The sequence below is a fragment of the Convolutriloba macropyga genome, chromosome 7 (assembly GCF_964194025.1).
Source record: "Convolutriloba macropyga chromosome 7, txConMacr16.3, whole genome shotgun sequence".
NCBI classification, from domain to species: Eukaryota; Metazoa; Xenacoelomorpha; order Acoela; family Convolutidae; genus Convolutriloba; species Convolutriloba macropyga.
The window spans coordinates 28,366,366-28,390,069 of NC_134474.1; the positions used below are offsets into that span (position 1 = coordinate 28,366,366).

Consider the following 23,704-nt stretch of genomic DNA (forward strand, 5'->3'; position numbering starts at 1 on the left):
AGTATATCTAAGGACTACAACAAAGAGCGTCAAATATAGACAAATATCAAAAATTAGTTTACTTTTTATGCAAAAAAAGTGTTGAAGCCCGTAAAATCATAACGAATTTTTTAAAAACATTAGACTTTGTACAATTGCACATTCCTAACACAACAAAATTGTCGATTTTTATTTAACCAGAGTAGCTAACAAATAGACAAAAAGAGAAAAAAAGTGAAGTTTTTTAAATTTTGAAAACAATTGTTTTTGAAGGCATGAAGCCATCAACTACCCACTCAAATCAGAAAATAGTCTCATTTTTTCGTTTATAAAAACTAATGAGAACTGTAATTTTCTGGAAAATTTCATGCCATCAAAAAGACAAAGTAAAACGATTGTTATTTACGAATGAAAGTGAAAACAAATTCTCGGAGAAAGGGGGTGCCTAACCCGTTAAAACCATAATCTTTGCCACTGAAGACTTTTATAAGTTCAATTCCTCCGTATTTGGAAGGCCACTAAAGTAGAATGTGAATTGCCAATCATAAACCGCAAAACAGATTAAAGTCTAATTCAGTAGAAAACAGGGGAAGAAGAAGCATTCTCTCTTTGCTGACATTAGGCTACAAGTTGATCAATTTAAGAGAAACGTTGTGGCAAAGTTCAATAAACCACTGTTAATTTATAAAACAAAAACACTTTTAAAAATCAAAACGACCATAGTTTTTCCAGTGGAGAAACTGCATATATAAATTTATATCTGTTCATGAAGTTTTTTGGACCTACCGACAATGAGCTTTGATTTGACTTGTTATGTTCTTCAATTAACAAAAAAAGGTTGAAATTTTTTTAAAAAATGACCGACTGGTTACAATCCGAATTTCTTTTGGATTGAAACAGTGTAAAATTTGACCAAAACCAGCTTTGCTATTGCTGTTCGTCCATTAAGAACACTCAATTGTTTCGAATGTTACAGATCTAGATAAATTGCTATTTAAATATTATATATAAATGCTGCGTTGTTGATTATCATAGAGTAAAGATAATAAAAAAAACGGCCAAATTTCAATTCCAGACTACTCTCAACTGAGTTGGAAGTACCACTAGCTCCTTTTGTATTTTAACAAGTGTTAATTAGAGTTTATTCGTTGTTTTTTGGTGTGTAATTCTAACAAGGTTAATCAAAGTGGACTAAAGAAGCTTTTTTTTGCTAATTTTTTGATGAAAACTCAGGATTTTGAAATTTTTAGACAGAATTTTGGCCAAAAATTTTCAACAGTATTGTTTTGTATATTGAAAAAACAACAGTTCTACTAGTATTATTGTATATTCGGGAGAAGATTGGGGGATATCCTTCGAGATTCTTTTGGCACAGGGAGATCCCTGATCACGTAGGGAAGATCTTTTATGATAAGAAAGTGTAATTGCGCTACATGTATTTTTTCTGGTAGGCTTATTGTTGGTATTGCACTATTGGAAAGCCATTCTAGTTTCCTTTTGCCGTGCTTAGTTGTGGCAAAACCTAGCAAGGTAGATTTAAATTAAGCTGAATTTATACGTTACATCAAAGACAATAGAATTTTTATAAATAAGAGAATAAAAGACGCACGAAAGCGTCAAAATCCATAGAAAATAGCGCTTTGGTTTGCTAATTAGTAGTCTGATTCTATCGCTTCATAATCAATAAACGGGTAATACTCTGTTCAGTCTTCTTCGACATCATTTTTGTCAGCAATTTTGTCAGAATCAATATCAAACTCTTTGATTGCGGCGGTTCTTACGGAGCCGGGGTCAGGCATTTCAGCGTTGTCATTATTTGTTTCAATTGTTGTTTTCGATTCTCTCAAGTTTTCAATTTTATACGACTCTCCTGACCAGGAACTCAAAGATTTGATATCGAAATTGTCGTCTCCGTGGAAGAAACGATTGTGAACAATATTTGTGCGACCAAATGGCACCGTATCGATCTAACTGTCACATATGTATCATTTATCGTCGAAAGCATTGAGTGACATTTTATTATTGGTTACTGTAAGAAGTTGGTGGCTGCTAGAAGCTGTTATATGGTTTTGCGTTGACATCAAACGAACAGTTTGTTTGAATCTGTCTTGCGTCAGTTATCGTTGCGCTAACTTTGTGACCCCTTTAGCTGATTTCTTATCCTACCCACCATCTAAATTAAAATATCGGACATTAAGAACAATTCCAACTAGCAAGCTATATACTGATACGTGTGAGTGTTACGAAAACTAATTTACCAATTCCAATTAATGAGAAAAATTTTGGCTTCAGAGCACGAAGTTCTTGAATAGGCTCGCCGACCAACTCGTCCTTAAATTTCAGGACGATATATTCATTCACTTTGGTGAAGATAGGGTGCTGTGGTGGATAGTTAGAAACGTCGAAATGTTGAACGTGTAAAGTTTTTGGTGTATATCTTCATAAAGGTCTGTTGTATTGATTCGATATAGCAGTGAATCAGCATTCGAGTGGAGAACTTTGCAATCAAAATTTGGCTGCATCACACTACAGTGGAATTGGAACATGTGTAGTGCGGCCAGATCAAAAACGCAGGCCCCTACAATAGTATGTTTATTCCAGTAAATTCATTTTTTGGGTAATTTTTATTGCAGCCATGCTTTCTCCAAAGATTCTGAACGATTCAAAGTTCTGCGTTCTTTGTAGCACACATTGAGCATATCCAACAATCACAAATTGATCGCTGTTCCTTTTGGACATGGATGCTTTTTCAAACGCCGAATTATTCATGCGCTTGCACAACCTTTCGCCAAAAGCAGTACTGGCAAAATACCGTAGATTTGTATTTAGCACCAGGTAAGGTCGCATCCAGTTAGCTTGCTCAAACTTTATTGCCCTATGAGTGGTTTTGAGCCCCATTGATGATAGAAATGTGCCAGCCAATAATGCAGCGTGTAGCGGTTTTCAGACAACGGTTGAACGAGTTTTGGCCCAGATGATTTTCCAGGTAATTGTATCTGTATCTTCAAATTGTTCTGGTATCCGCTCAGTTAGGAATGTTTGATGTTCAATAACTTGGATGATGCCAGAGGGAAATTTTGACGTACTTCATGAATTTCGTGTGGAAAATCAATATCAACTTCAACGATGTAGCCAATCAGTGCCATCGACGGCATTGTGAGTATTTCATTGTTTTTGATTTGAGGGTCTAGCGCAAAATTCTTCAGTGACAAGTGATTGTTTTGCATGAAACCGCCGTAAAGGATATTTGCGTCTAGCATCAACGCATATGTAGACAATTTTGAAGGATCATAGTAGGGCAGATGACAGTTTTTTGCTTGAAATAGTCGTTGCCCATAGATTGAGGACACTTTTCCGCGCATCACGTTCTCAACAATGTCATGTTGATCTCTCTCGGTTAGCAAATGCAAGTCAGGTTTGCATACCTTGAAAAAGGCGTCTCCAGTTGAGTTTGACGCTCCATCATACTGTGCATTAGGGTTTATTTGTTGTTTTTTGCAGTGTACTTCCAACAAACTTAATCAAAGTGGACTAAAGAAGCTTATTTTTGCTCAATTGTTGATGAAAAACTCATGATTTTGAAATATTTAGCCAAAAAATTAGCCAAAAATTTTCAACAGTACTGTTTTGTATATTAAAAGAAAAACAACAGTTCTATTAGTTTTATTGTATATACGGGAGAAGATGGGGGGATATCCTTCTAGACCCTTTTGGCACAGGGAGATCCCTGATCACGTAGGGAAGATATTTTATGTTAAAAAAGTGTAATTGCGCTACATGTATTTGTCTGGTAGGCTTATTGTTGGAATTGCACTATTGGAAAGCCAATCTATTTTCATTTTGCCTTGCTTATTTGTGGCAAAACCTAGCAATGTAGATTTCAATTAAGCTGAAATGATACGTTACAACAAAGACAATAGAATTTTTAAAAAATAAGAGATTAAAACACGTACGAAAGCGTCAAAATCCATAAAAAATAGCGCTTTGGTTTGCTAATTAGTAGTCTGATTCTATCGCTTCATAATCAATTAACGGGTCAGACTCTGTTCAGTCTTCTTTAACATCATTTTTGTCAGCAATTTTTTATCAGAATCAATATCAAACTCTTTGATTGCGGCGGTTCTTACGGAGCCGGGGTCATGATTTTCAGCGTTCTCATTATTTGTTTCAATTGTTGTTTTCGATTCTCTCTATTTTTCAATTTTGTACGACTCTCCTGGCCAGGAACTCAACGATTTAATATCGAAATTGTCGTCTCCATCGAAGAAACGATTGTGAACAATGTTTGTGCAACCAAATGGCAGCGTATCGATCACATTGTCAAATATCGTCGAAAGCATTGAGTGACATTTTTTTATTGGTTACTGTATGAATTTTTTAGCTGCCAGAAGCTATTATATGGTTTTGCATGAAGATCAAACGACCAGCTTGTTTGAATCTGTCTTGCGTCAGTTCGTCAGTTATCGTTGTGCTAACTTTGTGACCCTTTAGCTGATTTCTTATCCTACCCACCATCTAAATTAAAATATCGGACATTAAGAACAATTCCAACTAGCAAGCTATATACTGATACGTGTGAGTGTTACGAAAACTAATTTACCAATTCCAATTAATGAGAAAAATTTTGGCTTCAGAGCACGAAGTTCTTGAATAGGCTCGCCGACCAACTCGTCCATAAATTTCAGGACGATATATTCGTTCACTTTAGAGAAGATAGGGTGCTTTGGTGGATAGTTAGAAACGTCGAAATGTTGAACGTGTGAATTTTTCGGTGTATATCTTCATAAAGGTCTGTTGTATTGATTCGATATAGCAGTGAATCAGCATTCGAGTGGAGAACTTTGCAATCAAAATTTGGCTGCAACACAGTATAGTGGAATTAGAACAAGTGTAGTGCGGCCAGATCAAGTACACATACCCCTACAATAGTATGTTTATTCCAATAAATCTATATTTTTGGCAAGTTTTATTGCAACCATGCTTTCTCCAAAGATTCTGAACGATTTAAAATTCTGCGTTCTTTGCAACAGACTTTGAGCATATCCAACAACCACGACTTGATCGCGGTTCCTTTTGGACATGCATGCTTTTTCAAACGCCGAATTTTTCATGCACTTACACAACCTTTTGCCAAAATCAGTACTGGCAGCAATCCGTAGATTTGTTTTTGGCACCATGTAAGGTCGCATCCAGTTAGCTTGCTCAAACTTTTTTGCCCTATTAGGTGTTGTGATTTTGAGCCCCATTGATGATAGAATTGTGCCAGCCAATAATGCAGCGTGTAGCGGTTTTCAGACAACAGCATTTGAACGAGTTTTGGCCCAGATGACTTTCCAGGTAATTGCATCTGTACCTTCAAATTTTTTCTGTTATCCGCTCAGTCAAGAATGTTTGATGTTCAACAACTTGGATAGTGCTAGAGGGAAGTTTTGAGGTACTTTATGAATTCCGTGTGGATAATCAGTATCAACTTCAACGATGTAGCCAATCAGTGCCATCGACGGCATTGTGAGTATTTCATTGTTTTTGATTTGATTGTCTAGCGCAAAATCCTTCAGTGGCAAGATATCGTTTTGCCTGAAGACGCCGTAAAGGTTATTTGCGTCTAGCATCAACGCATATGTAGACAATTTTGAAGAATCATAGTAGAGCAGATTACAGTTGTTTGCTTGAAATAGTCTTTGCTCATAGTTTGAAGACACTCTTCCACGCATCAGGTTCTCAGCAAGTTCAAGTTGTTCTCTCTCGGTTAGCAAATGCAAGTCAGGTTTGCATACCTTGAAGAAGGCGTCTCCAGATGAGTTTGACGCTTCATCATACTGTGCGCAGTCCAGGCCGTACCAGATATCTCCGTAACACTCAAAGACGTACGCCAGGAGCAAAATGTCTCAGGTTACATGTAGGGCGTGGTAGTAGCCGATGTATTTGACAACCGAATTTTAAAAATACTGTTCGAGCATGATTGTAGTCAGTATCGCTGATGGTGACTCTACCGCCAGGCAATATTTTTCTCCATTCAAATATTGACGGCGAAACTTTTTCCTCAAAAACTTGTTCTGCTGTGATGTAGGAATAACAGTAAAACCTTTTTGGCAGGGAAGTTGAAAAACTCTATCGGAGTAAGATTCATACAGAGAGCGTAGAGTGTCAAAGCTATTGTCAGGCAGATCAGCTACCAAGGACTCTAGTGATTAGAGCATGAAGTTAAACGAGTCAATTAATTATATGTATTCGAAGATGGGTACTTGTTGTTCGGCCTCCGACTCAAAGGTATTTATGAACACTCCAGCAGAGAGTGATAAATAGTTTTCTTCAATAGCAGGTATAACCTCAAAATTTGTTTCCGGCTCACCTCACATTCTGCAAGCGGGAGACAAGTATGATAAACATCATACTTTTTGCTATTGACGATATATGTCGATTTATACACGGAGGCAAGTGCGGCTATCCTGATTTTCAGTCTGTTTACTTTGGGCAGAATCAATCTACTTCCCTGTGATGAAAACACGAATAAAATATTCAACAAAGTGCTCAACTTCTTGAGAACTTCTTTTTTTGAGAGTTCATCCAAGTACACTACCGTCATTTTAGAGCTAGCAGAGATTTCGATAGATTGTTCTTCAGTGTCATTTTCGTTTTTTCTTTGTAGAGATCCAGAGACGCAACGAACTGAATTTTTTTGGCTGCATTCAAAACATCGCTGCTTACAAGGTCAGTTATGATATCTCTATTGTTCAGCATGAACTCTATGAGATATTGGTCGTCCTACTTTCCATCAATAGTGAAAATATAAAGTTTCCATGAAAAGCGGACTCTGTTCGTCTTCTGCTTGCTTCCCTAGTTCTCAAGGGCAGTCCATGTTCATCTCTTATGTTTGTGGCAAAGCGCTCATTAGAAAAAAGCCCATGTAGCAGCAGAGACAACATTGCACTAACGGATTATGTCAGTTTCCTCAAGGTCGTTCGAGAGTTCGCAGATCTTTTGATGTGAAATCAGAGTTCACAGCGTCACGCTGGCACTCTCTCCTGCTTCATCACTATACAATTTCCCTTGGTGACGGTTGTGGCAGGTGCGAAATGTGAATTTGGCGTTACGAAATTTGCATGAGAAACTCATCGTTGAATCAGTTTGATGACAAAATGGTTTTGAGTTCGAGCTAAACCAAACATTCAACACTCCAAAAAATAACCAAGTCGTGTTTGGCTCAATTAAAAAACATGTTCAAAGCGAAATTCTAGGGCCAAAATTTCTCTCCATTTAGTAAACTAAAGCATTACACAAGTACGAAAAGTATAACTGCGCAAGTATCACAGCTCAATCGATTAAACTAGGAGAGTGATGAGGATTTAGAAGCAACATTTTTTATCCCGTATGAGGGTGTATAGCATTTTATGCAAATTAGGTACCTGCTTTATGCAAATTATATCATTTGCCGATGAGAGCGTGGGTCATGTTGTATTCAATTTGATTTGCATATCTGTTTGGTATTCTGGACTAATGGGCTTACAATCATGTTTTACGCAAATTTGAGTTAAAAGTCAAATAACAATATTTCCCATAATAGCCAGAGCAACATATGCGTAATTTCTATGAAATGAAGTGTTTAGTCAGCCTTATGTGGAACTGCGTACCACTTCTCATGGATAAAAAATTGATCATAAAAGTTTTTGTAAAAAAAACATCGAAAAAAATCTGACAATGCTGTTGAAAATTAATACAACAAGTCTCATCAGTGATTACTGGAGGTTTTACCAGAATCAATTGAGAATTGACAAATCTGCTGCAAGCATGAAAAAATAATTCTAAAAATTGGAAGAAAAATTATTTTTTTTTGGCAATTTTTAATGGAATTTGTACTTGACGAAAATCTAGCTTCATCATGCTTATGATAAAAGTTTCACAACGTGAGGTTTTATGAAGACTAGTTTTTGCAGAATTTTGAAAAAACCTTGGGAACACGATTTCTCGAAACATTTGGCAGCCAAATGTTTCCAATTGAAAACTGGTGTTTGCGAAAACCGCAAACCGCGTTCCGTGGGTTTTTTTGGCAATGATCATATTAACCTGAAAATTTTTCTCTGAATTTTTTTGTGAGGTCTTTCTAGAGTGACACTTTCAAATTGTCGTAAAAACATAGGGATAACCTTGCAACGTTAAAAAGTTAAATGTTTTCAAATTATCTGAAACAAAAAAAGTATTTTCAAAGTTAATAGTTTTCACAAAATTTTTGCTCTTTTACAAATATTTTTTTCCTGTTACAGATATGAGAAATGTTTTTGGCGTACAAAAGTTCGCCACGTGATGTTTTACACATAATATGAGATAATTATCAGTAGTTTTCTGATCAGTTTTCCAATTGGAAGGTGAGAAGTTAAAGACAAAAAATATGACTGAATATACATGTTGTTCTCTGTGACCCAAAAATTGTGTGCCTGTAGTATTTTTATTTTGAAGGTATTTTGTAAAACTCTTTGCGCTCAGCAAAATGTCTGCATACATATTTACCCACTTTTTTTGTTTTCATTGTTTTTTTGTTTTTGTTCAAAAATTTGTCAATTATTTTGAACAAAATTTTTCTCCTAAAAAGCTCAAAAGTTGGCAAAGATGCCACACCTCAATAATGAGGCGTATTTTTTAGAACATATTGTGCTCTATCACACAACGTGTTTACATGTTTCTTCATTTGCAAATTTTGTCACATTTTACAGATTTTTGGAAAAAAAAACTTTTTTCCACTTGGCTTTAGTCCTTCAAAAATTTTGCAGTTTTCAAAAACTAAAAAATTTTTCATCTTTCTGAATTTTTTTTGTACACAAAAAAATAAATTCCCTTTACAAAATCAAAACAAAATAACAATGAAACTGACTCAGCAATTGGATTTTTATATAACACAAAATTTTTGATTATTCTCAGAAGCATTTTTTCACAACACAAATTGAGAGATGAAGTTTCCCTTCAGATTTTCCAATAAGATGGAAAGGTTTTCCGCAGGGTCCACTTGACCTTCTTTTTCTGGCGCGAGAGTGTATTTTGGCTTCTTGAAGTTGTCCGAGGATGTTACTACGAAGCTTGAACCGGCCAAGAACTGTTCTACTGCTTTCATTTTCCGTTGCTTCATGCAGGTTGTTGTTGCTGTCGTTGAACCTGAGCCAAACGGTGGTATTCTGAAGTTGATTGCAGACAAATCCTGCATCAATTGACTTGCAGCTGGTAGTGAGTCGCAATTCCAAGAAAACATCTCCTCTGTAGCGGTGAAAAACTGAGACATTGAGTTCTCGGGAACCACAGTGGCACTAGGATGAGAAATTGGCGTTGAGACGCATCCTGGTTTTGGTGGCGGGTGAATGTGGAAGGCCCCATAAAGCGGTTAGGTCATTACAGGCCGAACTTAATCCCGACTGGGTTTCGAAAAAGGGCACGCAGTCACAGTCGTATTTGTATTGAATGGTTCGAGTTTCTTTTGGCAGTGTCACGATGTCATACGGGTAAAGAAGATGCTTTACTGACAAAGGTGGAACGAACCCGCCTAAAAAGACAAAGGTTCTACTGCAATCTTCATTCTCCTCTTGGTCCTGCAAGGTAGCAATGAAATTAATGAAAGTTTTGGATATAATGAAGTTTTCCAGTGTTGTCCAATTCTCCTCCTTCTCATTTGTTCTTTTCTGTTGGACAAAAACCACAAAGATTTCGTTAAATGTTTGATACACAATTTTTCGCTGCCAGACAGTGTTTTGATCAATCAAGATATTGAAAGACATTGCAACTTCTGCGTTTGAAGAAGTTTGAAGAGATAAGAAGCAAAATGTTTTTTCCTTAACAATTTTGGAATGCTTTGCGCAATTTGGAGATGAGAAGCAAATTGTTTTCTTCGAATGTTTTTGACAAGTGAACAAGAAAAAGATTTGAAGGTGCTTTTCATTCAAGCGAGAGGATCTTTTTGATATATTATTTGTTCGCAAAAATCAACAAAGTTAAAGAGTTGGTATTTCGAAAATGAAAGAAAATAAAATGTAGTGGGGAATAGAGATTTTATCCCGTGTAGTTTATGTGAGTTAACAATGGTTCCAGTGACCTGTCATTCTTTCTTATCTGACCCCGGCACACCCAACGGCCAACTATTTGTGCATTGACTTTTGACTGAAAAAAAAACATATGTTCTTTTTTGCTTTCTCTATAACAGATTTAGACACAAGACATGAAACTTCACATAAATTCACAAAATTTGATTGAACGCCAGGTGTTTTTCATTAATTTTCAATAAATTTCAAGTTGGATAAGTAGACCACACACGTGTATCCCACGCATTCCGCCTGCCCAAGTTGGGGAGCATGTTGATTGTAATTGAAACCGCACTGCTTTTGCTCGTTACAACGCAATTACCAAAACAGCCACACCTAACACCTATTCCCCTCATATCAGTCGGTTTCCTTAAAACTCATGGCGTTAGGGACTACTACCCGTGTGTATTTGTGTGTAAGTTTATGGGTTTGATTTGGCAAGTACATGTTGACCAACTAAGAAATTGCTTTTGTTGTTCTAAACATAACTCCGCGATAAGTTAATTATAAGGAAATTGCACAGACTTCAGCAGACATTGATATATGTAAATCACCTGAAAACACTTTATCGCTTCCGTTTTGCAATGAATACTGTGCATTGTATATGTTAACCCATCCCTAGCAATTGACTACGTTCTACAACAAAATTTTCCCAGCTAATTTGATACAAATGACATTCACTGCAAGCAAAGAAAAACAGCACGATGATTGGTATTCCGAACTACCTAAAACAAAAAACAGTTTGATAAGAGATCCTCTCAAAACCTATGAAAACACCGGAATGTATGATTTTTGAAACTTTTTTATAAAAAAAGACAATGAATATTAATTTCAACAGAGGTTATCCCTTACAACAGATGAATTTCACAAAAATTGACGGGAAAAAAGACTCCTGCTAAAACTAAAAAACGGTCGCTACATAACCTAAACTAGTAGAAAAAGATTTTGAATAGGAATCAGCGTCATCATCCTCAGCTGTTTCCGCAGATTATTCAAAACGGTTGAAGCAATATTTGAGCGATCGCGGGGTTACATCAAACAATTTCAGAAGGCGTTCAAATTTTCAGATTGTGACAAAAATTGGAAGTTAAATTGTGTTAAAAATTATGCTGTGTGTGTTCAGTTTGAAACCCCCTTTTGCACTTTGAAGACTAACTATTATCAAGTTTTGGTGGATACATGAGACGTACCAAGGTCTTCAGACAAATCAAAACTTTAAAAAGCTATACAATGCCTTGCCTCTACAAGACTTTCAAGATTTTGTTCGCCAATTCGAATACCCTAGAATTGAATAAAGGAATTTTCCGAAAGCTTGTTCCAGCGGTTGGAACAAAAATTTGAGCATAGACTTCCACTCAATTCGGAAAAAGTTGCCAAACTTCTCTATCGCAGCTGCAAATCAAAAGGTCAACAACAACAAAAGCAACGTGACTTTGTATGAAGTTAGTCAACGACAATTAAAGCAAGGAAGCAGCTCACATTTTCAACTCCACCGGAAATCATCGCAAAGTTGTATTATGAAGTCTAATGAACAACAGACTAAAATTTTTTGAAACTCTCCGAGCCGAATCGATAAAAATAGTTCTCGCTTTCTCACCAACAATGAATTTTTTTTATGTGTCCAGGCGTCTGAAAACTTGAGTTCAATTGAAATTGAACAATTTTTAAATTCAGGATGAAAAAAAAACATGCCAATCCTGCTGAGTGCTAGTGAGATCAAACGCCCTTATAAAATGGCAGGGGTACTCAAATAATATGATTCCCTTATCATCGTCAATGTAGGCTAAATCTGATATTGTGTTAACATAAAAAACCTTTCTCATCATTTTTTTATATTTTGGACTGTCAGCAACAGGAAGTTAATTCCGGTAAACTCAAATCTGCTCCAGATTGCATTAACGAAAATGGAAATAATAGATTTATTTGCTCCCTACAAAGGCTTCATATGTGTTAAGGCATATAACAAGACGTCTAATTGGCTCCCTGCTGAAAACATCTTCTTGTTTACAGATTTGAAAGCTATCGGAAGTAGAAAGCTAGTTCTGGTATCCAAATAAGAATTGAACGCTGGGCTTGGTAGTATAATTTTTTCAATTGCATTTATCACGCCATCGTTCAACGTCATTTTTCTCACATACAAATTAGCTTCGACAATTTTTATATTGTAGGATCTTGCAACATTTTCTGAAACTATAAATAATCATTTATTGACCGTTGAAAAAAATTCGCAGCGCCCACTACTCAAAAGATATCGATCGCAAGTAAAAAAAATCTACAGCTTATTCTCCATTAAAAATACAATCGGCAGATTGTATAACCAAAGCCTGTTGTCTGTTAACATCAACTGCTGTAGTTGCTCTAGTGTTATCTCCGTATGATTAACCTTGGCAAGCTAGCCGAGTGGCTTTTGCATTTTTGTTATGAGAAAATTAAATTTCAATAAAACTTTTGTGAGCATAATTTCCGTTTGCATTTGAAATTTTTAATCTGTTGGCAGTTACTGTTCAGTCAGAAAAGAGCCAAATGTAAAACCTTATTGCAAGAGTAAAGGGCGACTCTTCTGTTTACTTCTGCTACAGCTCCAGCGTCATAATTCAATTCTGCTTCAGTATCTTGAAATATCTTGCATTTGATTTCCAAAAAAAATATTTGCAAGTCAATAAAACTGTTTATGTCTCCAGCAACCTCAAATTCAGCCATGAGTCCATTAGGGCTGTAAACTGGCCCTAATTAAGGACAAAAACTGCCATCAAATGTTACAAGAAGCGCTTCAGTAAATTTTTAATCAATTTTCCAATTGGAAGGTGACAAGTTAAAGACGAAAAATATGACTGAACATACATGTTGTTCTCTGTGACCCAAAAATTGTGCTCCTGTAGTATTTTTATTTTGAAGATGTTTTTTGAAACAGAGACATTTTGTAAAACACTTTGCTCTCAGCAAAATGTCTGCATACATAATTGCCCACCTTTTTTGTTTTCATTGTTTTTTTGTTTTTGTTCAAAAAATTTGTCAATTATTTTGAACAAAAGTTTTCTCCTAAAAAGCTAAGAAGTTCGCAAAGACGCCACACCTCAATACTGTGGTTAGATGCGTATTTTTAGAACATATTGTGCTCTATCACACAACGTGTTTACAAGTTTCTTCATTTGCAAATATTGTCACATTTTACAGATTTTCGGAAAAAAATTTTTTTTCAACTTGGCTTTAGTCCTTCAAAAACTTTGCAGTTTTCAAAAACTAAAATATTTTTAATCTAACTAATTGTTTTTTGTACACAAAAAAAATTCCTTTTACAAAATCAAAACAAAATAATGAAACTGACTTAGCAATTGGATTTTTATAAAACACAATTTTTGATTATTCTCAAAAGCAGTTTTTCACAACACAAGTTGAGAGATTAAGTTTTCCTTCAGGTTTTCCAATAAGATAGTTATCCACAAGGTCCAGTTGACCTCCTTTTTTGGCGCGAGGGGGTACGTTGGCTTCTCGAAGTTGTTCGGTGATGTTGTTGCTGTTGCTACGAAGCTTGAACCGGCCAATAACTGTTCTACTGCTTTCATTTTCCGTTGCTTCATGCATCATATTGTTGTTGCTGTCGTTGAACCTGAGCCAAACGGTGGTATTTTGAAGTTGGTTGCAGACAGATCCTGCATCAATTGACTTGCGGCTGGTAGTGAGTCAGAATTCCAAGCAAATTTCTCCTCTGTAGCAGGGAAAAACTGAGACCTTGAGCTCTCGGGAGCCACAGTGGCACTAGGATAAGAAGTTGGCGTTGAAACACATCCTGGTTTTGGTGACTGGTGAATGTGGATGGCCCAATAAACCGGTTAGGTCATTAGAGGTCCAAACTACTCCCGACTGGTTTTCGAAAAAGGGCACGCAGTCACAGTCGTATTTGTATTGAATGGTTCGAGTTTCTTTTGGCAGTGTCACGATGTCATACGGGTAAAGAAGATGCTTTACTGACAAAGGTGGAACGAACCCGCCTAAAAAGATAAAGGTTCTACTGCAATCTTCATTCTCCTCTTGGTCCTGCAAGGTAGCAATGAAATTAATGAAAATTTTGGATATCATGAAATTTTCCACTGTTGTCCAATTCTCCTCCTTCTCATTTGTTTTTTTTTTCTGTTTGACAAAAACCACAAAGATTTCGTTAAATGTTTGATACACAATTTTTCGCTGCCAGACAGTGTTTTGATCACTCAAGATATTGAAAGACATTGCAACTTCTGCGTTTGAAGAAGTTTGAAGAGATAAGAAGCAAAATGTTTTTTCCTTAACAATTTTGGAATGCTTTGCGCAATTTGGAGATGAGAAGCAAATTGTTTTCTTCGAATGTTTTTGACAAGTGAACAAGAAAAAGATTTGAAGGTGCTTTTCATTCAAGCGAGAGGATCTTTTTGATATATTGTTTGTTCGCAAAAATCAACAAAGTTAAAGAGTTGGTACTTCGAAAATGAAAGAAAATAAAATGTAGCGGGGAATAGAGATTTTATCCCGTGTAGTTTATGTGAGTTAACAATGGTTCCAGTGATCTGTCAGTCTTTTTTATCTGAAACCGGCACACCCAACGGCTAACTATTTGTGGATTGACTTTTGACTGAAAACATAAATTATATGTTCTTTTTTGCTTTCTCTATAACAGATTTAGACACAAGCCATGAAACTTTACATGTATTCACAAAATTTAATTGAACGCCAGGTGTTTTTCATTAATTTTCATTAAATTTCAAGTTGGATATGTAGACCACACACGTGTATCCCACGCATTCCGCCTGCTCGAGTTGGGGAGCATGTTGACTGTAATTTAAACCGCACTGCTTTTGCTCGTTACAACGCAATTACCATAACAGCCACACCTAACACCTATTCCCCTCATATCAATCAGTTTCCTTAAAACTCATGGCGTTAGAGACTACTACACGTGTGTATTTGTGTGTAAGTTTATGGGTTTGATTTGGCAAGTACATGTTGACCAACCAAGAAATTGCTTTTGTTGTTCTGAATACAAATCCGCGATAAGTTAAATATAAGGAAACTACACGGACTTCTGCAGACATTGATATATGTAAATCACCTGAAAAACCCTATCGCTTCCGTTTTGCAATGAATACTGTGCATTGTATATGTCAACCCATGCCTAGCAATTGTCTACGTTGTACAACGAAACTTTCCCAGTTAATTTGATACAAATGACTTTCACTGCAAGCAAAGAAAAAGAGCACGATGATTGCTATTTCGAACTATCTAAAACAGAAAACAGTTTGATAAGAGATCCTCTCAAAACCTATGAAAACACTGGGACGTATGACTTTTTGAAATTTATTTATAAAAAAATACAATGAATATTAATTTGACCAGAGGTTAACCCTTACAACAGAAGAATTTCACGAACTTTGACGGGAAAAAGACTCCTGCTGCTAAAAATTTGGTCGCTAAAAAACTTATACTAGCAGAAAAAGATTCTGGATAGGAATCAGCGTCATCATCCTCAGCTGCTTCCGCAGATTAATCAAAAGGGTTTGAGCAATATTTGAACGATCGCGGGGTTACATCAAACAATTTCAGAAGGTATTCAAATTTTCAGATTGTGACCAAAACTGGAAGTTAAATTGTGTAAAAAATTATGCTGTCTGTGTTCATTTTAAAAACCCCTTTTGCACTTTGAAAAGTAACAATTATCAAGTTTTGGTGGATACATGAGACGTATCTAGGTCTTCAGACAAATCAAAGCTTTAAAAAGCTACACAATGCCTTGCCAACACAAGACTTTCAAGATTTTGTTCGCCAATTCGAGTACCCTAGAATTGAATGAAGAAATTTTCCAAAAACTTGTTCCGACGGTTGAAAACAACAAAAATTTGAGCATAGACTTAATTCTGAAACAGTTGCTAAACTTCTATAACGGAGGTGCAAATAAAAAAGTCAACAACAACAAAAACAGCAACGTGACTTTGTATGAAGACAGTCAACGACAACTAAAGCAAGGAAGCAGCTCACAGTTTCAATTCCACCAGAAATCATCGCAAAGTTGTATTATGAATTCTAATGAACAACAGACTAAAACTAATAGATTTGCAAGTGTATTTTAAAGAGATTTCAAAAAATTTTGTCTGGGCCACACTCAGGTGCTTTCTGCCATAATGGGCATATTTTTGAGCGGATTTGGTATTTTGCTAGATTATTCTAATGTATTGTGTGTATTGTATTCTAATGTATTCTAATGTGTTGATGGATGAAGACAATATATACCAAATAACATCCTGGTTCACGCATGTAAACTTTTGAAGTACGACTAGTGTATGAAGAGGAAAAAAAATTTAAAAAAAAACAATTCAACTGAGCAGAGTCTTAAAAGAGTTAGAGCATCATGTGAAGCGCAAATCGAATCAATTCAACATCACTAATTATGACAAACTCAGTTTTGTGTTTCTATTGCTTGATATCTAAGCAATCCACATTTTGAATATCAAGAGCAGCAGAGGCCAAACTGTTGTCCAAACATTTAAATGATGTTAGTTTTTATTCAAGCGGATCAGCAAAAATTTAAATGCCATCCTTCCTACACAAAAATGACCAATGATTTCCAATGAAATCCGAACTGGATACATTCACAATAATAAATCTGTTCTGTCATAATTTTAAGGAAAAAATATCAACTGCAAAAACACAACAGAATTTGTACTTCAAAAGTTTACATGCTTGAAACTGGATGTTATTTCATATATTTCGTCTATATCCAGCAGTATGTCAGAATATGATTTTTCGAAACTCTCCGAGCCAAATCGATAAAAATAGTTCTCGCTTTCTCATCAACAATGATTTTTTTTATTTGTCCAGGCGTCTCAAAAAACTTGAGTTCAATTGAAATTGAACAATTGAAAAATTCAGGATGAAAAAAAAACATGCCCATCCTGCTGAGTGCTAGTGAGATCAAACGCCCTTATAAAATGGCTGGGGTACTCAAATAATATGATTCCCTTATCATCGTCAATGTAGGCTAAATCTGATATTGTGTTAACATAAAAAGCCTTTCTCATCATTTTTTTATGTTGGACTGTCAGCAACCGGAAGTCCATTCCGGTAAACACAAATCTGCTCCAGATTGAATTAACGAAAGTGGAAATGATACAGTTATTTGCTCCCTACGAAGGCTTCATATGTGTTAAGGCATATAACAAGACGTCTAATTGGCTCCCTGCTGAAAACATCTTCCTGTTTACAGAATTGAAAGCTAGTGGAAGCAAGAAACATTTTAGTTCTTGTATCCAAATAAGGATAGGACGCTTGGCTTGATAGTATAATTTTTTCAATTGCATTTATCACGTCATCGTTCAACGTCATTTTTGTCACATACAAATTAGCTTCGACAATTTTTATTTTGTGGGATCTTGCAACATCCTCTGAAAATATAAATAATCATTTATTGACCGTTGAAAAAAAATTCGCAGCGCCCACTACTCAAAAGATATTGAGCGCAAGTAAAAAAAACCTACAGCTAATTTTCCATTAAAAATACAATTGGCAGATTGTATATCCAGAGCTTATCGTCTGTTAGCATCAGCTGCTGGAATTGGTCTAGGGTTATCTCTATATAATTAACATTGGCAAGCTAGCCAAGTGGCTTTTGCATTTTTGTTATGAGAAAATTCAGTTTCAATAAAACTTTTGTGAGTATAATTTCCGTTTGCATTTGAAATTTTTAATCCGTTGGCAGATACTGTTCAGTCAGAAACAATCCGAATGTAAAACCTTATTGCAGAAGTTAAGGGCTACTCTTTTTTTACGTCTGCTGCAGCTCCAGCGTCATAATTCAATTCTGCTTCAGTATCTTGAAATATCTTGCATTTAATTTCCAAAAAAAATTATTTGCAGGTCAATAAAACTGATTCTGTTTCAAGCAAACTCAAATTCAGGCAAGAGTCCATTAGGGCTGTAAACTGGCTCTAATTTGTGACAAAAACTACCATCAAATGTTACAAGAAGCGCTTCAGTAGTTTTCTAATCAGTTTTCCAATTGGAAGGTGAAAAATTAATGACGAAAAATATGGCTGAACATACATTTTGTTCTCTGTGACCCAAAAATTGTGCGCCTGTAATATTTTTATTTTGAAGGTAATTTGTGAAACAGAGGTATTTTGTAAAACACTTTGCGCTCAGCAAAATGTCTGCGTACATAATTACCCACCTTTTTTGTTTTCATTGTTTTTTTGTTTTTGTTAAAAATTTGTCAATTATTTTGAACAAATCTTTTATCCTAAAAAGCTCAAAAATTGGCACAGATGGCACACCTCAATAATGTGGTTAGAGAAGTATTTTTTAGAACATATTGTGCTCTATCAGACAACGTGTTTACAAGTTTCTTCATTTGCAAATATTGTCACATTTTACGGATTTTCGGAAAAGAACTTTTTTCAACTTGGCTTTAGTCTTTCAAAAATTTTGCAATTTTCAAAAACTAAAATATTTTTGATCCTACTAAATTTTTTTGTACACAAAAAAATAAATTCACTTTACAAAATCAAAACAAAATAACAATGAAACTGACTTAGCAATTGGATTTTTATAAAACATAATTTTTGATTATTCTCAAAAGCATTTTTTCTCAACACAAATTGAGAGGTTAAGTTTCCCTTCAGATTTTCCAATAAAATAGTTTTCCACAGTTTCCTGTTGTCCTCCTTTTTTGGCGCCAGGGTGTATTTTGTCTTCTTGAAGTTGTCCGGTGACGTTGTTGCTGTTGCTACGAAGCTTGAACCGGCCAATAACTGTTCTACTGCTTTCATTTTCCGTTGCTGCATGCATGTTGTTGTTGCTGTCGTTGAACCTGAGCCAAACGCTGGTATTCTGAAGTTGGTTGCAGACAAATCTGGCATCAATTGACTTGCGGCTGGTAGTGAGTCAGAATTCCAAGCAAATTTCTCCTCTGTAGCAGGGAAAAACTGAGACCTTGAGATCTCGGGAGCCACAGTGGCACTAGGATAAGAAGTTGGCGTTGAAACGCATCCTGGTTTTGGTGGCTGGTGAATGCGGAAGGCCCCATAAACCGGTAGGTCATTACAGTCCCAAACTACACCCGACTGGTTTTCGAAAAAGGGCACGCAGTCGCAGTCGTATTTGTATTGAATGGTTCGAGTTTCTTTTGGCAGAGTCACAATGTCATACGGGTAAAGAAAATGCTTTACTGACATAGGTGGAACGAACTCGCCTAAAGTGATAAAGGTTCTACTGCAATCGTCATTCTCCGCTTAATCCTGCAAGGTAGCAATGAAATTAATGAAAGTTTTGGATATGATGAAGTTTTCCAGTGTTGTCCAATTCTCCTCCTTCTCATTTGTTCTTTTCTGTTGGACAAAAACGACAAAGATTTCGTTAAATGTTTGATACACAATTGTTCGCTGACAGACAGTGCTTTGATCACTCAAGATATGGAAAGACACTGCAATTACTGCGTTTGAAGAGGTTTGAAGAGATAAGAAGCAAAATGTTTTTCCTTAACAATTTTGGAATGCTTTGCGCGATTTGGAGATGAGAAGCAAATTGTTTTCTTCGAATGTTTTTTGACAATTAAACAAGAAAAAGATTTGAAGGTGCTTTTCATTCCAGCGAGAGGATATTTTTCATATATTATTTGTTCGCAAAATTCAACAAAGTTACAGAGTTGTTATTTCGAAAATGAAATAAAATAAAATGTAGCGGGGAATAGAGATTTTACCCCGTGTAGTTTATGTGAGAAAACATTGGTTCCAGTGACCTGTCATTGTTTCTTATTTGACGCCGGCACACCCATCGGCCAACTATTTGTGCATTGACTTATGACTGAAAACAAAAAACATATGCTCTTTTTTGCTTTCTCTTTAACAGATTTATACACAAGCCATGAAACTGCCGATGGTTTCACAAAATTTAATTGAACGCCAGGTGTTTTTCAATAATTTTGAATAAATTTCAAGTCGGATAATTAGACCACACACGTGTATCCCACGCATTCCGCCTGCCCGAGTAGGGGATCAAGTTGATTGTAATTGAAAACGCACTGCTTTTGCTCGTTACAACGCAATTACCATAACAGCCACACCTAACAACTACTCCTCTCATATCAGTCAGTTTCTTTAAAACTCATGGCGTTAGGGACTACTACCAGTGTGTATTTGTGTGTATGTTTATTGGTTTGATTTGGCAAGTACATGTTGACCAACTAAGAAATTGCTTTTGTTGTTCTAAATATAACTCCGCGATAAGTTAATTATAAGGAAATTACACGGACTTCAGCAGACATTGATATATGTAAATCACCTGAAAAAACCTAATCGATTCCGTTTTGCAATGAATACTGTGCATTGTATATGTTAACCCATCCCTAGCGATTGACTACATTCTACAACAAAATTTTCCCAGCTAATTTGATACAAATGACTTTCACTGCAAGCAAAGAAAAAGAGCACGATGATTGCTATTTCGAACTATCTAAAACAGAAAAAAGTTTGATAAGAGATCCTCTCAAAACCTATGAAAACACCGGGACGTATGACTTTTTGAAATTTATTTATAAAAAAAGACAATGAATATTAATTTGACCAGAGGTTAACCCTTACAACAGAAGAATTTCACAAGTTTGACGGGAAAAAAGACTCCTGCAATTAAAAAACCGGTTTTTAAAAAACCTAAACTAGCAGAAAAATATTCCGGATAGGAATCAGCGTCATCATCCTCAGCTGCTTCCTCAGATTAATCAAAACGGTTGAAGCAATATTTGAACGATCGCGGGGTTACATCAAACAATTTCAGAAGGCATTCAAATTTTCAGATTGTGACAAAAACTGGAAGTTAAATTCTGTAAAAAATTATGCTGTGTGTGTTCAATTTGAAAACCCCTTTTGCGCTTTGAAAACTAACCATTATCAAGTTTTGGTGGATACATGAGACGTACCAAGGTCTTCAGACAAGTCAAAGCTTTAAAAAGCTATACAATGCCTTGCCTCTACAAGACTTTCAAGATTTTGTTCGCCAATTCGAATAGCTTAGAATTGAATTGACATTTTCCAAAAGCTTGTTCCGGTGGTTGAAAACAACAAAAATTTGAGCATAGACTTCCACTGAATTCTGAAACAGTTGCCAAACTTCTCTAACGCAGCTGCAAATCAAAAAGTCGACAACAACAACAGCAACGTGACTTTGTATGAAGACAGTCAACAACAACTACAGCAAGGAATCAGCTCACAGTTTCAATTCCACCAGAAATCATCGCAAAGTTGTATTATGAATTCTAATGAACAACAGACTAAAACTGATAGATTTGCAAGTGTATTTTAAAGAGATTTCAAAATATATTGTCTGGGCCACACTCATGTGCCTTCTGCCATAATGGGCATATTTTTGAGCGGATTTGGTATTTTGCTAGTTTGTTCTAATGTATTTTGTGTAATGTAATCTAATGTACTCTAATGTTTTGATGGATGAAGACGAAAAATACCAAATAACATCTTGGTTCAAGCATGTAAACTTTTGAAGTACGACGAGTGTATGAAGGGAAAAACATTAAAAAAAACAATTCAACAAAGCACAGTCTTAATAGATTTAGAGCGTCATGTGAAGCGCAAATCGAATCAATTCAGCATCACTCATTATGACAATTTCTATTTTTTATAAATGTAATGAGCAACCTAAACACAAAATAAGCCACAGAAAATGGAGTTTTGTGTTTCTATTGCTTGATATCTAAGCAATTCAAACACATTTTGAATATCAAGAGCAGCAGAGGCCAAACTGTTGTCCGAACATTTGTATGATGTTAGTTTTTGTTCAAGCGGAAGAGCAAAAATTTAATTGCCATCCTTCCTACACAAAAATGACCAATGAATTCCAATGGAATCAGAACTGGATACATTCACAATAATAAATCTGATGTATTCGGATGTTATTTCGCATATTTCGTCTTTATCCATCAGTATGTCATAATATGATTTTTCGAAACTCTCCTAGCCGAATTGATAAAAATAGTTCTCGCTTTCTCACCAAAAATGAAAATTTTTTATTAATTGTCCAGGCGTCTGAAAACTTGCGTTCGATTGAAATTGAACGATTGATAAATTCAGGATGAAAAAAACATGCCAATCCTGCTGAGTGCTAGTGAGATCAAACACCCTTATAAAATGGGTGGGGTACTCAATTAATATGATTCCCTGATCATCTCACATGTAGGCTAAATCTGATATTGTGTTAACATAAAAAACCTATCTCATCATTTTTCTTATTGGAATGTCAGCAACAGGATGTCAATTCCGGTAAACACAAATTTGCTCCAGATTGAATTAACGAAAGTGGAAATGATAGATTTATTTGCTCCCTACAAAGGCTTCATTTGTGTTAAGGCATATAACTAGACAGGACGTCTAATTGGCTCTCTGCTGAAAACATCTTCCTGTTTACAAAATTGAAAGCTAGTGGAAGCAAGAAACATTTTAGTTATGGTAACCAAATAAGGATAGGACGCTGGGCTTGATAGTATAATTTTTTCACTTGCATTAATCACGTCATCGTTCAACGTCATTTTTCTCACATACAAATTAGCTTCGACAATTTTTATTTTGTAGGGTCTTGCAACCTCCTCTGAAACTATAAATAATCATTTATTGACCGTTGAAAAGAAATTCGCAGCGCCCACTACTCAAAAAATATCGATCGCAAGTAAAACAAATCTACAGCTAATTTTCCATTAAAAATACAATTGGCAGATTTTATAACCAAAGCTTATCGTCTGTTAACATCAGCTGCTGGAATTGCTCTAGGGTTATCTCCGTATGATTAACCTTGGCAACTTAGCCAAGTGGCTTTTGCATTTTTGTTATGAGAAAATTCAGTTTCAATAAAACTTTTTTGAGCATAATTTCCGTTTGCGTTTGAAATTTTTAATCCGTTGGCAGGTACTGTTCAGTCAGAGAAGATCCGAATGTAAAACCTTATTGCAGAAGTAAAGGGTGATTCTTTTGTTTACGTCTGCTGCAGCTTCAGCGTCATAATTCAATTATGCTTCAGTATCTTGAAAAATCTTGCATTTGATATATCTTGCATTTATATGGTCAATAAAACTATTTCTGTCTCATGCAAACTCAAATTCAGGCATGAGTCCATTAGGGCTGTAAACTGGCCCTAATTTGTGACAAATCTACCATCAAATGTTACAAGAAGCGCTGGTTTCCCAAATTAATCCAAAGAGCTGTGACTTGCCTCTGCTGGTAACATATAACCGATCATCTTTAACTCTGACAAGGAAATCCGTCCGACTTCTTTTTGGTTTTTTTTAAAATTAATGCCCATCTCATATTGGCATTTTTTTCAATTGAACCAGAACGTATAGATCGTCTTCGGTTCATTGGATTTTTCGTCCCATTCGCATGGCTAAGGAGCCTCCTGTTTGCTTTTTGATTGTATTTGAAAGTGTTATTCAGCGCCTGTTTGTGGATTTTTTTGCTGACAATATCCATTAACTCAGGTACACTTGGTAAGAGAAGTTCTTTTCCGACTCGTTGTGATGCGGGTAGAAAAAAATTCTGAGCAAGTGGTAAAGCAATTCGACCTATGCCACTTGCTAAAGCTCGTCTTTGTCTATAGTGTCCAGAAAAAAAGGCAACGAGGATGCTTGATTGGTGTAGTACAATTCCGTT

General features: G+C 35.8%; 1 protein-coding gene across 1 annotated transcript in view; it reads right to left on the bottom strand.

Moving 5' to 3' along the window:
• Window positions 1-23,704, bottom strand: part of LOC142343000 (uncharacterized) — a 175,788-nt gene that overhangs the window by 130,193 nt on the left and 21,891 nt on the right. The gene's annotated exons all lie outside the window — the stretch shown is intronic.